The 13,908-nt window shown below is 32.7% G+C and overlaps 1 protein-coding gene across 1 annotated transcript in view; it reads left to right on the top strand.

Moving 5' to 3' along the window:
- The window catches only part of LOC127547630 (CUB and sushi domain-containing protein 3-like), a 588,420-nt gene that overhangs the window by 318,989 nt on the left and 255,523 nt on the right, over nt 1–13,908 (top strand). The gene's annotated exons all lie outside the window — the stretch shown is intronic.

Raw genomic sequence — 13,908 nt, 5'->3', positions numbered from 1 at the left:
TGATCAACTATGATGGACTCCGCTTTTTTCAACAATGAAATGATTCAGGCCATTTCCAATAGACTTGTGATGGAGAGAGCCATCTGCATCCAGAAAGAGTATTATGAAGAATGAATATGGATTACAACATGGTATTTTCATTGGTATTTGTTGTTTTTTTTTATTTTTCCTGTTTCATTTTTTTTCCCTTTTTGAACCTGATTTTTCTTGTGCAGCATTCTAAATGTGGTAATGTATCTAGAAGAATGGCACATGTTTAACTTATACTGGAATACTTGCTGTTTAGGGAAAGATGATGGAGGAAAGGAAGAGAGAAAATTTTGGAACAAAAAGTTTTGCAAGAGTGAATGTAGCATATATTTTGAAAATAAAAAAAGTTATTAAAAAAATTAAAAATAACTTTTTCTTTATTATAAGAGAAGACTTACTGGGATAGAAGAAATATATCTGTAAATGATTCCAAGTTTATGTGAAAACAAAAGACATTAATAAAATTTAAAGAAAAGAGAAAGAAAATAAAGATCCTTCTTTCCACTTATGACTTGAATATTGATTATGTTTTCAGAGATCATATATTTTGTCTCATTTTTACTAAAAGAGGAAACTCATCTATGAATTACACCACAACAAAATATCCATTTTCCTACAATTGCCCAACTTTAAATAATCCAGTCCAATGAACTTTTTTTTTAACTGCTTAGGGAAGGATTTTTTTTTAGCTAATTCGTTCTGATGATGCAACTTCAGGATGCAGTTTTAAAAACTAAATCATGGTATCATAGATTTAGAAGTAGAATGAAAGAATGAAAAGTGTTTATTAATTATTCACCATGTAATATATATTAAGTGCTAATCTGCCCTCATTGGAGGGAATAGGAGATTGCTCTCTCTCTCTCTCTTTTTAATCCCCAGTTTTTAGCACAGTGCCTACCATTTAGTAGATGCTTAATAAATGCTTGTTGAATAATTCAGTATTCCTTTTGCAAAAATCTTCAAACTTGTGGGGCTTTTTTGATTGCTTAGAATTTGTGATGGGGAAGGAATCTAATTGTCTTGGTTCATTAATTTTCAGGGAGAGATCTAGGCACATATTGTAAGAGGGAAAGAACCAAAAAAAATCAAAGAAGCTTCTCTAGGGACAAGAATAAACCATAGTTCCCTTGGACCTCCCTAGAAAAGCTATCTTCTACTTGGGGATAAAAAATTAAATTTCTCTCCAGGGGGTTTCAATCTCTAATCTAATTCTGGAAAAAAGATTTACATGGGCCTACAGGAATGCAAATTACTAGGATGGCCCTGATTTCTTCTGAAGCTTGGGTACTTTTGAAGTTTGAGAGTCTCCATTGAGTATAGTAATTATGCTCACAGGGGAGCTAAAGTCTCATTTACCCATATATATCTTTTCCATATGATTATCTAAAATTCTAACTATTAGTTGTTCCTCTCAGTTTTTGATGTCTCAAATATCATCAAAAAGGGTTGGGAGGAGAAAGAGTATAAATGTAGCTAAAGCTGAGGCCTTGGAGGAAGAGGAATAGTGTTAGCAACACAATTAGTACACAAAACAGTAAAATTTTGATTACCTTAATTTTGTGTCTAAGAAAAATAAGGCTCAGAATGGATGAGGGAATTAAACATTTATTGTTTGCTACTTACAAGGCATTGTGCAAAGTACTGATGATAGGATTATAAATACACAAGACAGTTTCTTTCTTTAAGGAGCTTATATTCTTAAAGGACAAGACAACTTGCAAAGGGGAGTCAGAATTAGGTGACAGGAGGAGGAGAAAGATATCTCTAATGGGCTGAAACTGAGTTGATGCACTGAGGTCCGAGCACTTAAGGCTGATTACCAATTGGACAATATTTTATTAGCATATTCTTGGAGAAAGAATGGCCTTACCCACTACTCTGTGCAGGTTGATCTGTTGGCTTATGGAGAGATTGAGGAGGATTTAGAGGGTAGAGTAGGACAAGCGAGGCTGCGGGAGAAGAAAGAAGAGATTCATGTGTTCAGGAGCTCTCCTCTCCCTTCAATAAAGAATAAAAATCAAGGACTTTCACTTATCCTGACTCCGGCTGATTTTAAAGTATCCAGTGTGCTAAAGTGGTCTTCACAGATATCTAATGTTATGCATGTAGTAGCAGTATTTGAAAATGGCTAGAAAGTAATATCATGGTCTAGCTTGGGGCAACATAAAAAGAAAACTTGCTTGAGTCCAAAGAACCAGAGTTGAGAGTCTAAGTTACGGTGAAAGCAATATCTTATAGAAAGTATGATTTATAAGTGACTTAGAAAATAGATATTTCCTGTTTGCCAACCAGGTAGTACAGAATGGATATTTAAATCCAGGTTGTGTGTCTACATGTCTAATAGATTGATCTATAATTAAACTGCCATTGTGGACAGAGAAATGAGCAATTTTATATTTGACTTCCTGACCTAATTTTTGTATCATAGAAAATCAGATCTGGAGAGAACTTTAGAAGTTATCTATTCGAACGCTCTTCAACATGTGTATGTGTGTATGTGTACATACATACATATACATATATGTATATATAAGTATGTATGCATGCACACACATATATGTATGTGTGTATACATATATACATGTATGCACACACACATAAATTTCCAAGATCTTTGGACATAGGTAGATAATCATTAATCATTTAAATAATTGTTACTTAACATATGAGGTAGACAGGAAATGTCTTAGGCTTTGAAAAATATCATTTAAATTGATTCTTCAGTCTTGCTTTGACAAATTTAAGTGACTTTACTACTTTTCAATAAATAATAATTTTTTTATCAGATTTTCAGAAAATTGCATAATTAAATGTATTTATGGAATTGAAAGTATAACTTTTACTCACCTTTGGAAAGCTGAAATGCATTGTTCCACATAAAGCTTTATGTTAAGCAGAAAAGTAATTTAAAACAACATAGGTAGACTTGATATATATGCCTATAGTTCCTGTTGCTAGGAAGACTGAGGTTGATAAATCATTTAAGTGAGGGTTCTGAGCTTTCAGTGTTGCTGCTCAGTTATTTCAGTTGTGTCTGATTTATTGTGGCCCATTTGGGATTTTCTTGATAAAAATACATAAGTGATTTGCCATTTTTTTCACCAGCTCATTTTAACAAATAAAGAAACTGAGGCAAACAAAGTTAAGTGACTTGCCCAGAGTCATACAGCTAGTAAGTACTTGAGGTCAGAATTTAAACTCAAGTAGATAAGTCTTCCTGGCATCAGGCCCTATATTCTAGGCACTATTCTGAGCTATATACAGTAGGACTAAAGTCAATCAGATATCTATACCAAGTCTGGCACCACTATGGTGAGCCTCCAAGGATGGAGTTAAAGTATGCCTAAGGAAGTATAAATTGGCTTAGTGAGAGAAAAATACAACAGGTCAAAGCTTTTTGCCAAACAGTACTGCAATTAGACCATGAGTGATAGTCTTTGTATTTCCAGGCTCAGCAAGATAAAGAGACTCCTAAAACAAATAAACATATGTCACCTTAATTTCAATGCCATTGTTTTCCTATCATCTACATAGTTTGACTAATATAAATTGAAAGACCAGATCACCAGGGTTCTGAAATGTAGATAGCTCACTGATGTTCAAGGAACTTTCTGCAACATCATGTAAAATGAAAATAAGTTTGAATTATATTACTATTAAGAGAGGATTTAATTTGGTTCTATTCCTTTTGAATAGTATTTATTCCATCCCTTATGCTTTGGTAGCTTTGACCATTTTTTCCACATTGTTTCCTCCTTTATTTTCCTTTCTCTCTTCCTATGCTTTTATTGTATATTTTTATCTATGTTTATGAAAGGTTATTACAAAGTGCTAGTGGGAAGAGGATATGAATTTAGTGAGAAAAGAGAAATTAGGATTGGTATATGGTAAATAAATAGTAAAGGTAGAAAGTAGGTCTACTACTATGGCTACTATGTGTTTTTGTTTTTGTTCATTCAAGCACAGTTTTCATGAAGAAGTCTACTTAGATATAGAGAAATTATTATGTTGCCACTGGAGCTAGTTCCTAAACTGATAAAGTAATAGATTCCTGAAATATAAGTGTAGAATGGAAAAAAAAAAAAGGTAAAAGAATAGTACATTTCATTTTTTCTTAAAATCCATTTGTCTTCTATTGAATTGTATATCCTTAAGTGCTTTAAAAATATGCATTTTTTTTTGTCTCTGTGGATAATCCTTCCACCAAGGTATATTTTCACTTGTTTCATGAACATTTATATACTCCCCAATAACAAATGATGGCTAACTCTTTTAAGTTTAGCTTCTTCATACTTAGTCTGACCCTTACATAAGAGACAATTTTCACTAGTTTCTTACTCAAAGTCTTTCTCCATATACCAGTAGATCCTACAAGAGCTTTTCATCTATTTAAGTCAGTTAGATTTACTCTATTCAGCCCAGTGATTAGGTTGAGTATATTGCTTAGTGGATGATCTGGGTCATATTTATATTTTGTTTTGTTTGTCAACAAATCTTTGATTTCATTGGTGTATAGTACTGCTGTTGAGGAAACTCCTATCACAGCAGATCAGTAATTACCCTGCAACTTGTAAGTATATATTAAAGAGTTGCCTGACACTGAGAAGTTAAGGGATTTGTGTGGGGTCACAAAGTCAATATATGAGAGAGGTAAAAATTAAACACATGCTTCTTACTCTGAAACTGGCTCTCTATCCACTATTTCATTATGTTTTTTCCTGGGTTGTATCTTATGGATGTTTAATAAATGTTTGTTAAATGAATAAATGAATTAATAGTTTACACTTAGGACCTCTACATTATTGCATGCTGACCTGGCGTATATCAACTCTAGATAATATTGTATGAATTTTATAGCTTAAGGATGAGGTATAACAAATTTAACAAAATGGTCTTTATGCAGAGAAATGAGAACAGATTTCCCCTGCCTGGCAAGCAGGCGTTAGGTAGTTAATTGTTGAGCAGTCATTGTATAGCCTAAGAGACTGAACTACAAGAGTAATAGAATCTACCAAGATCAGTCAGACAGAGAAACTAACCAGAGTACAGACCATATGTGTGGGAAAAAAGACTGGAGGTCAAACATCTGCCTTTTCAGTTATATACATAAACGCCATCTGTGGACTTGTCTTTTGAATTGCATCAGTAAGAATGCACATGCATTTATCCTTGCATACTTTTCTATATAGAGAACATTATGTATTTAAATGCTATTATGACCACACTTTTCCCCTGTGTTTTAATTTTTACTGCCAGTGAAATGTAAATGGAATTTAATTTAGGGGACATTCATTTGGAGATAGTTCTTGCCAACACATTATTACATACTCTGAGGGCTGTCTCTTTAATGTTATTATTCCATTCTAGATATATTGTTGTTTTCATCTGTCTAAATCATGTAACCAATAGTGTCAAAGAAATCTATTGTAGGAAATTGCCTTAAATAGCTATAGACAGAAATATTTACCATTCTGAGGGATATAAAACAAAGCTTTGATTTAGTTTTTTAATTAGATACTGAAATCAAAGTATATAAGAGGGCTTGCAGACCCCTTGGAGGCAGGAGAAGGCAGAAGGGTAGTAGAATAAATTTTATAAAGATAAAGGATAGTACTAAATAATCTCTGAAAAACTAGGAGAATACTAGAAAATAGTGTAAAAGTGTAACCAACTAAATTGAGTTCATTGAGTAGAAATAGATCCTCTGGCTGTTTTTTATATATGTATATTTATGTATATGTGTATGTGTGTGTGTGTGTACACACATATTGTATACATACATTGTATGTACATATATATGTGTATGTATATTTGTGTAGTTATATACATATACAGACACACACACACACAAACATATATAATTTTCCTGCTGTTCCCTTCTTATTTTAGAGATGCTTTGGAAACTATAAGAAATTAAATGCTAGATATGTTTATATAGCGTAGAAATGGCCTTCCAATAGCAATTATACTTTAGATATAAATTTAATATAAAATTATTTCAACATATTTTAAACCTAGGGGAGAAAATAGAGAATCTTAGCATTTGTATTTTCAAAGTACATCTTAGATTGGAATGTGTAAAATTTTGAAATTAAATTTGTTTAACATAGACATCCATGGATCTTTAATATATTTCAAAAGTATCTATATCAAAAGTTATTTTTAATGGAGAGGTCAAATAGATGTTTTTTAACCTTGTACTTTAAGTCAAATATTAATTTATTGAACAATAACCAGTTTTTCAGTTATAGTCAGTTTCCTAGCATTGAAACCAGCCCTATTGTAACAGCACTCTATAGTCTTGAGTATATAGTGAATGTTTTACCAGTTACCCTGACCACTTTTGAGACATGACTGAATAGGAGGCAAAACAAAATTTCATTTCATAATAAAACACTATTTCCCATGTTGTCATATAGTTGTAGAAAGAGAAAAACAACATTTTCCATTGTACAACCATGGAACTATGTAAAGTATATTTTAAGCAAAAGGTCCTACCTAGATGTATAAAAAACAAGACTCTGAAAGCAAAGTGGCTTTAAATGTAACTATTCTTTACAAATGTTCAATATAAAAGAGTATTCAAGGTATATTTGTGTGGGTCTACCAATGAAGAAGGATGTAGTGAATAGAGTACTGGTCTCAGAGTAAAGAAAAAACAAATTCAAATGCTGCCATTAACAGATACTTTACTCTGTTATCCTGACAAGTCACTTGATCTCTCAATGCTTCAGGCAGCTTATTAAACGTACAAATTATGCAGTAGACACTAGATTTCTACATACACCAATAGCTAATTAAGGGAGGCATCAAGGAGTTTGAAGTGTAGATATTGTTGCCTACCTTTGTTCCAAATTTCAGTGAACAAGCAAGTCAACTTTAATAGTAGTTATTGCCTCTATAGACTCAAAGACAACAGATTTAGAACTGAAAGGGATACAAGTTTTAAACACTGGTGCTCTAAAATCAGAGGCAGTACTCATTATTATAACATATAACTATAATCTGTTCCAATGAAATCACAAGTTAAAACTAAACATGTCTAACCATATTCTTGAACATGGTAATAATACTTTCAAAAATTTAACCAATAATAATGACATAATATGGAGAAAATATGTGATGTAGTGGACAGACTGCTGCAAGTGGAGTTGGAGTGATAATGGTTCAAGTTTCAATAATTAAAACAGCTTAAATTCCAAAGATTTGTTGAGTGTGATGCCATCCATATGTAATTCCTGCTACTGGGGAGACTGAGGTTGATGGATTTCTTGAGTTTGGGAGTTCTAAGCTATAGAAGGGCTGTCAGCTTGAAGTAAGGAGGATTATCAAAGGACCGACAATAAATGTCTTTAATTGAAGCCAGGAAATTACATTTTAGGACACTGCACAGCAGAAAAATACTCAAATACTTAGAAGGGGCAGAAGGGGTGGGTTTTAAATTACAAATGAAGTTTCCTGGAAGACACAGACTCATGCATTTGTTTACATAATTTGTTTTGCATAACAACTGAAAGACAATAGACAAGGCTAGGGAGTTTGGGGAAAGAATGACATCTGGTCAGAACAGTGGGTTCCAGGTGCATCAGATTGCTGGTATGAAGGATAGGGAAAAGGGGAGTCCAGAGAGACCATAACATTGGCCAACTGGTTTAAATGGAGTCATGTAGAGGGCCACAGATAGTGGGGAAACTCTGAGTGAGATATAAGACCCTTTGGCCGAGGAGCCATGGTCAGGAAGTCTTTTCTGATGGCTACATTCCACATTCCCCCCATTTTAGTAAAGATGAATGCTGTAGTTGACCAAGAGAGGCATCAGAGTTTGATGTGCTGCTGGAACATGATAATGTTAGGTACTTTAGCCCTAAGTTTCACTGAAAAAAGCAAAAAAAGTCTGAAAAAGAGAAACAGAGAAATGATAATAAGGAAAATGGTCAGGAAGACTTGTAATACTGTTCCCAAGGAGGGAAGCCAGGCCTACAGAGAGCCAACTGAAAGGTCAAAATCTACCAAGGGTGGATTACTTAATTATTTCCACAATATTTTGAATAATTTAAGGACCTTATATTATATTATAAATGTGTAGATAACTATAAAGAGGAAGATGACTAGACAAAATACTCATTGACTTAGTTGTTCAAGGTTATGTAAAAGATTATAATCTTGAATTGAAAATGTCGAAATCTTATATACCTTATTTTATGCTAAAGTTAAAAAAAAATACAATTTAATTTTGTCTTGGTTATAGTTTTTCTGTGAGAGGTAGAAGCAGGGAAATGGGCATAAAAATGTCAAATCTGAGCTTCAGATTTTAAACACAAGACACAGAATGATTCAACATATAATAGCATTAATTTTATATGATTTCAGGTAAGAATAGACTAAGCAGGCAACTCCCTCTCATTTTCATGATATCATAACTAGATTCAAAATCAACCAGGTAGAAAGATTTCTTGAAACTGATTCAAGAGAATCCTACTTTAGCATTTCCAACGTTATTCCATGCCAACAATTTTACCAATGATTAGATATGCATTGGCCAAAGGTCACAGACCTCACTCCCATTGAGGTGTTGCCATTTTCCCTGAAGCCTGAAACAATGGCTCAAAGACACAAAAAACCTGAAAATGAAGCTCAAAAAGGAAAGTTGCAACTCACAAGGTATTACCTCAATCAGCAAAATCTCAGTGATTACAGTAGGATTGGATATAACTTTTGTCAACACTCTCAAGTTATTACAGTAAATTAGTTAGCAAATAAGTTATCAAACCTTCTAAAAAAGCATTCAAAATATTGTCTGTAACATTATTTTCTTCTAATTTTCTCTTTTCTCAGATATGACTTATAATTCAATCTGATATAGAAAGACAATTATTGTATAAAGTAATTGTATCCTACATTCACATAGATGGTGAATATGTGATAGTTTACTATCTCTTTAAAGCAAAAATATATGTCTCAGACTGTAGTCCATTAAAGATCAAGCTGTTTAAGATGTAACAACAGTACAGATTTTTCCAGATGTAACTTCATAATTCATAACAAAGAGTCCAAGTCTATAAGCAAATTTCCAATTACCTCCCCCCTCCCATTAAAGAGTATTTGCAGAGAGGTTGAGAATTGAGTTTTCTAAATAGAAAAATGGCCAAATTCTTTAATCTAGCAACATACAGATTAGAAAAGAAGCTAGATTTCTAAAAGGCTATCTGAAAAGCAGTTTACCGAATTTCACAATACTAGATGATACTAATTTAGTTAGGTATATTTCTCAATTACTTACATAGAAAATCATTCACTCTATCTGTAAAGCAATTAAATAAATTTAGGTAAAAGTTGCTTCCTTAACATAAGCTGATTTATATTACAAAATTATAATTTTTCCCACTTTAGCTAGGAGTAAAGCTAGCTCTTCTATCTCCAGAATTCTAGTTCTCAGCTTTTAATATTATAGAGTTTATACCATGTCACCAGTAGAGCTGAAACAAACTTATAAGCACATCAAATAATATCAAGTCTGAAAGATCTTATCAACTAAATGAACAAAGAAAATTTTGAAACCATTACTATAATCTTAATAAAATAATATACATTCAACAAAAAGTTAGCAAATTTTAGATAATTCTATAACAACTGAGTTTATAACCTTAAAGTTTCTAAATTACAAGAAAAGTCATTTTTTCTGTATAGATGTTGCTAATTTTCACAATTTAATCCTATGTTTAATTTTACATTAATAGTACTAAAACAATATACATACAGTTTCACCAGTTTGAATTCATAACTGTTTTCATTGTTAGCTTACAGTATGCTGGACTCAGTATATTATAGGACTGATTTTTGTCCCAGAAAAAAAAAAAAATAAGGTATTTAAACTGAAGTGACAAGTTCTTAAAAGTTTTCACAGAAAAGAGTTAATCTCTATTCATATGCTATACAGAAAAATTATAGTTATATAATTTTATATATATATATATATATATACACATATATATAAAATATGTTACAATTACATCACAATTATGTAATAATTGTAACTAAAACAAAATAGGTCACTGAAAATCATAATAGCCAAATAATGCTTGATGTATAAGATGGGTAAGAGTGGATATTAAGTACTATATGAAGAGCTTCTTACAAATCACCCTGAAAGGTAGCTGGACACCACTATAAAATGCTTATTTTACCTTATATGTAGCATACTAAAGTTAAAGCTTAAAAAAATTCTTAAGGCAGTATTGTATAATGGGCAGGGGAATAAACTAAATCTTCATCTTTCATAATTTCTACTTCTCAGTTAAAATTAAATTACTGTACTTAAGCATCACACTATATTCGAGTGTCAGTCTGCTGCCAAAGTCCAGCACACAGCACCATTTCACAAACTTAATTACTTCAAATTGCTACCAGAGTTGGTAAGATCCTAAAATACTTAATTATATGGACAACAATATCTTAAAGAAATTCCTGTTATATCAAATTCACAGTAAAAATTACATTTATAAGTGAACAGTTTGAAATTTGCAGCATCACTCTTTTAACAATTTAATCTATAACACAAAAGAATACTGATCTAAAAAGAATTTATTCTTTTACTAATAATCCTAATATTGTAATGCCGGACTGAGCAAGTCAGAAATTAGAAAACAATTTAATAATTTATTAAATGGAGAGATGTACTGGGACCAAATGGATCCATGGTTGGTCCCCAGGCTGAATGAGACTATCTTCTTAAAGGATCCAGCCCTGAGTAACAGGACAGCAAGATTTTTTATAGGATAACAAGAACAATGACATAATGGGGGAGGTACCTGGATGGGGATAACCTAATGGAGGGAGTCACCTAGGATGTCACAATGGAGGGAGGTACTGGAGAAGTTACTGATACTCTAATGATGTCTAAAATGGATCGACCTTTATCCTGTCAAACGTTAAGAAGGAATGATTATAGCCTAAAGATATAAAACTTTTATCTCATCAAACATTAAGAGGGAAAGGTTATAACTTGAGGCAGAATAACTAAATAGGACAATTAGGGAAATTAGGTCAGGACATCAAAAGGGAACTGTGGCACAACAATACAATGAATTATGAGATTAACGTGAATTATTGTCTTTTTTTTTTTTTACATATTATATATTGGTAATTTGAGGTAATTTGTTTTAAGATCACAGAGTTAACAAATTTCCAGATGCATGCATTTTTTCAGCATTTTGTCTTAATGCCAAATAGTACAATAAATTCTGACTTATCAAAATTATCTTATTAGAAAAAAATATTTCAGTTATTCAGTTATTGTTGGCCCTGCAGAAGCCAGCTTTCCTAGGAAAACAGACTTCTGAGTGACAAAGTCCTGGCAGAGAAATAACAAAAGGTTTTCAATGAGAAGAGGATCTCTTTACAGCAGGCCGGAGTCCTGGCAGGCAGCTATGTCAAGGAAAGCTCCTTGACAAGGCATCATTCTGCTTCAGACATTTTGCAAGAAAATGAGTTTCAAATTGCCCTTTTTATAAGAGATCAATTAAATGAGATTCCATCAACGTTGTCACTGCCCCCAAAACTTAGATTTCCATTTGAATGAGACTTCTTAAATTCAAGCTAAGTAGGAGTGGTCCTTGCCTAATTTTCAACTCAACAGAGGATGCAGCTACTGTAGTCACCTGCAAGATAACAGAATGAAGGCACTTATCTTGATTCCCTGAGGTGGGTCTCTCCCAGAGGAGAGTTTCTCAGAGTTCGCCCCAAGGCTTCTCCCCATGGTCAGGGAAGACAGTTTCAGGGTTCCCCCCATCAGTATCATACAGAATTTCAAATCATATTTTCAATTATTTAGTTGTATATGTTTCACAAGGGTCATTTATTCAAAGCATTTTATATTATGAGGCACACCATTTCCAGTTAATCTACTGCCAAAAATTTTAAAAGTGAAAATGTGATGTTAAATTTTAATCTACCCCTGAAATAGCCCAGGCAATAAAATTCAAGACAGCCACAATAAGGAAGACTTAGGATTTATTTGGTCCCGAGCTCCGGACAGAATGGTCAAAATTCCATCCCCCCACAACACTAAGGACAGCTTTTATATAAGTTTTTTTCTTTGTTCAGCTATTATTCCATTGGAATCTGTGATTAGCATTTTACAACGGGGTGGGAGTAGGTATTCTGTTGCATAAATAGACCACCCACCTGGAACAGATAACCTTAAGGGCATTGTTGACCTGGTCTTTTGAAATACAAAAGAGATCCCCAATCTAACTAAGCAAACTTTCTTCTGCTGGCCTGAGGCGGAAAGGATGGATTTGTCCATTTCACTCCAATCATTTCATTTAAATAACAGTTTAATTTAGTCCAAAACTAGGTTTTAAAATTACAAAAGGTTATGTTTAAAATTTCAAAAAGAATCCATTGCTTTTTGTTTACTTATAGCTTTTTATAACTCTTCTTTAGTTACTTTCATATCAAACAGCAATTATTATTGCTAGTTTCCATAAAATGACTATATGAAGTCTCAAATAATCTTCCCAGTTAAAGCCAAAACTTTTCTCAAACCTTTCTTTGAACGTACTCAAAACTTCTTTTCCTGCTTATCTCTCCCATGGCCTGAAAACCTACACTGTCCTTTTTTTTTCATATCTAATAATATTTCAATCATTATTTTCTAATCTTTATTGAATTGCTACTTTAAAATTTAGTACGCATTGTTATTAAACAAAACCAAAAACATTAAAGAATTATGACTTTATTGATAAGCATCAAAATACTAATCAAAATCAAAAAATAAATTTCTTTTGAATTGTTCTTTATAAGTTTCTACTGACATAGGCAGTATTGTAAGGTATTTAGATAACTAACTTTTGAGTTAGAAAAGCCCAGAGGTCAAGTTCCATCTCTGAAACATATTTACTGAACAATCCTAGGAAATTCATTTAGCCTCACAGTGCCCCAAGGCAATGCTTTTAAGACTATAAATTATGGAGCACGGGCCAGTCTGCTTTGGTAAGGGAAGTTTTCTTATCAGTACTTTTCCATGCCAATAAAATTACGGCTGACTTTAAAAAAAAAAGATACAATACTTTGATCCTATTTTATCTATTTTATTTTTTGGCACCAAAAAGTTCTACTTATTTAGTCTACCTTGACAATATTTATAAAAGGAATATATTGAGCTAAAATGCTTTTCAAGGTCTCTTCCAGAAGTAACATTTCATAAATCTACTTTTTTTTGTGAGTTTCCACTTAAAGAATTACTCTTATCTGTTCTTAAAGTGGTTAGATAAGGGGAATAAAAAATAGCACAATAGAAAAGAGAATGAGACCTTCAGAAACCCACTCAGCCTAATTGTCAAACTCTCAATCAGAGATCTATTTGAAACTTTGCAAGGACTTGTATTTTTTTTTTTTTTCACATCTCAAATCTCCTTAGTCTGGACTAAAAGGTCCTTCATCTTTCATTGTTACTTAGTCAGCCTCATTTTACCCCATTCTACAATGTTCCTTCTCTACTTCTTTTTGGCTGATTTTTTTTTGTTGTTGTTCTTTTAACATTTCATGGATATTCCTGATTTCCTGATTTTACTCACTCACATGTATTTTTCCTCCTCCCATCTAAGAATCCTATTCTGTTGTGCCACAGTTCTCTTTTAATGTCCTGACCCAATTTCCCTAATTGTTCTATGCAGTTACTCTGCCTCAGGTTATAACCATTCTCTCTTAATGTTTGATAGAATAAAGATCTTATACCTTAGACTTCAGGCTATATTTATCTATTTTAGATGTCATTAGAATATCAGGAGCCTCTCCAGTACCTCCCATTATGTCATCCTAGGTGCCTCCCCCCATTAGGTCATCCCCATCCAGGTACCTCTCCCATTATGTCAT

This window comes from Antechinus flavipes, chromosome 1 (assembly GCF_016432865.1).
Source record: "Antechinus flavipes isolate AdamAnt ecotype Samford, QLD, Australia chromosome 1, AdamAnt_v2, whole genome shotgun sequence".
Lineage (NCBI taxonomy): Eukaryota > Metazoa > Chordata > Mammalia > Dasyuromorphia > Dasyuridae > Antechinus > Antechinus flavipes.
This window is presented reverse-complemented; position numbering and strand designations above follow the sequence as displayed.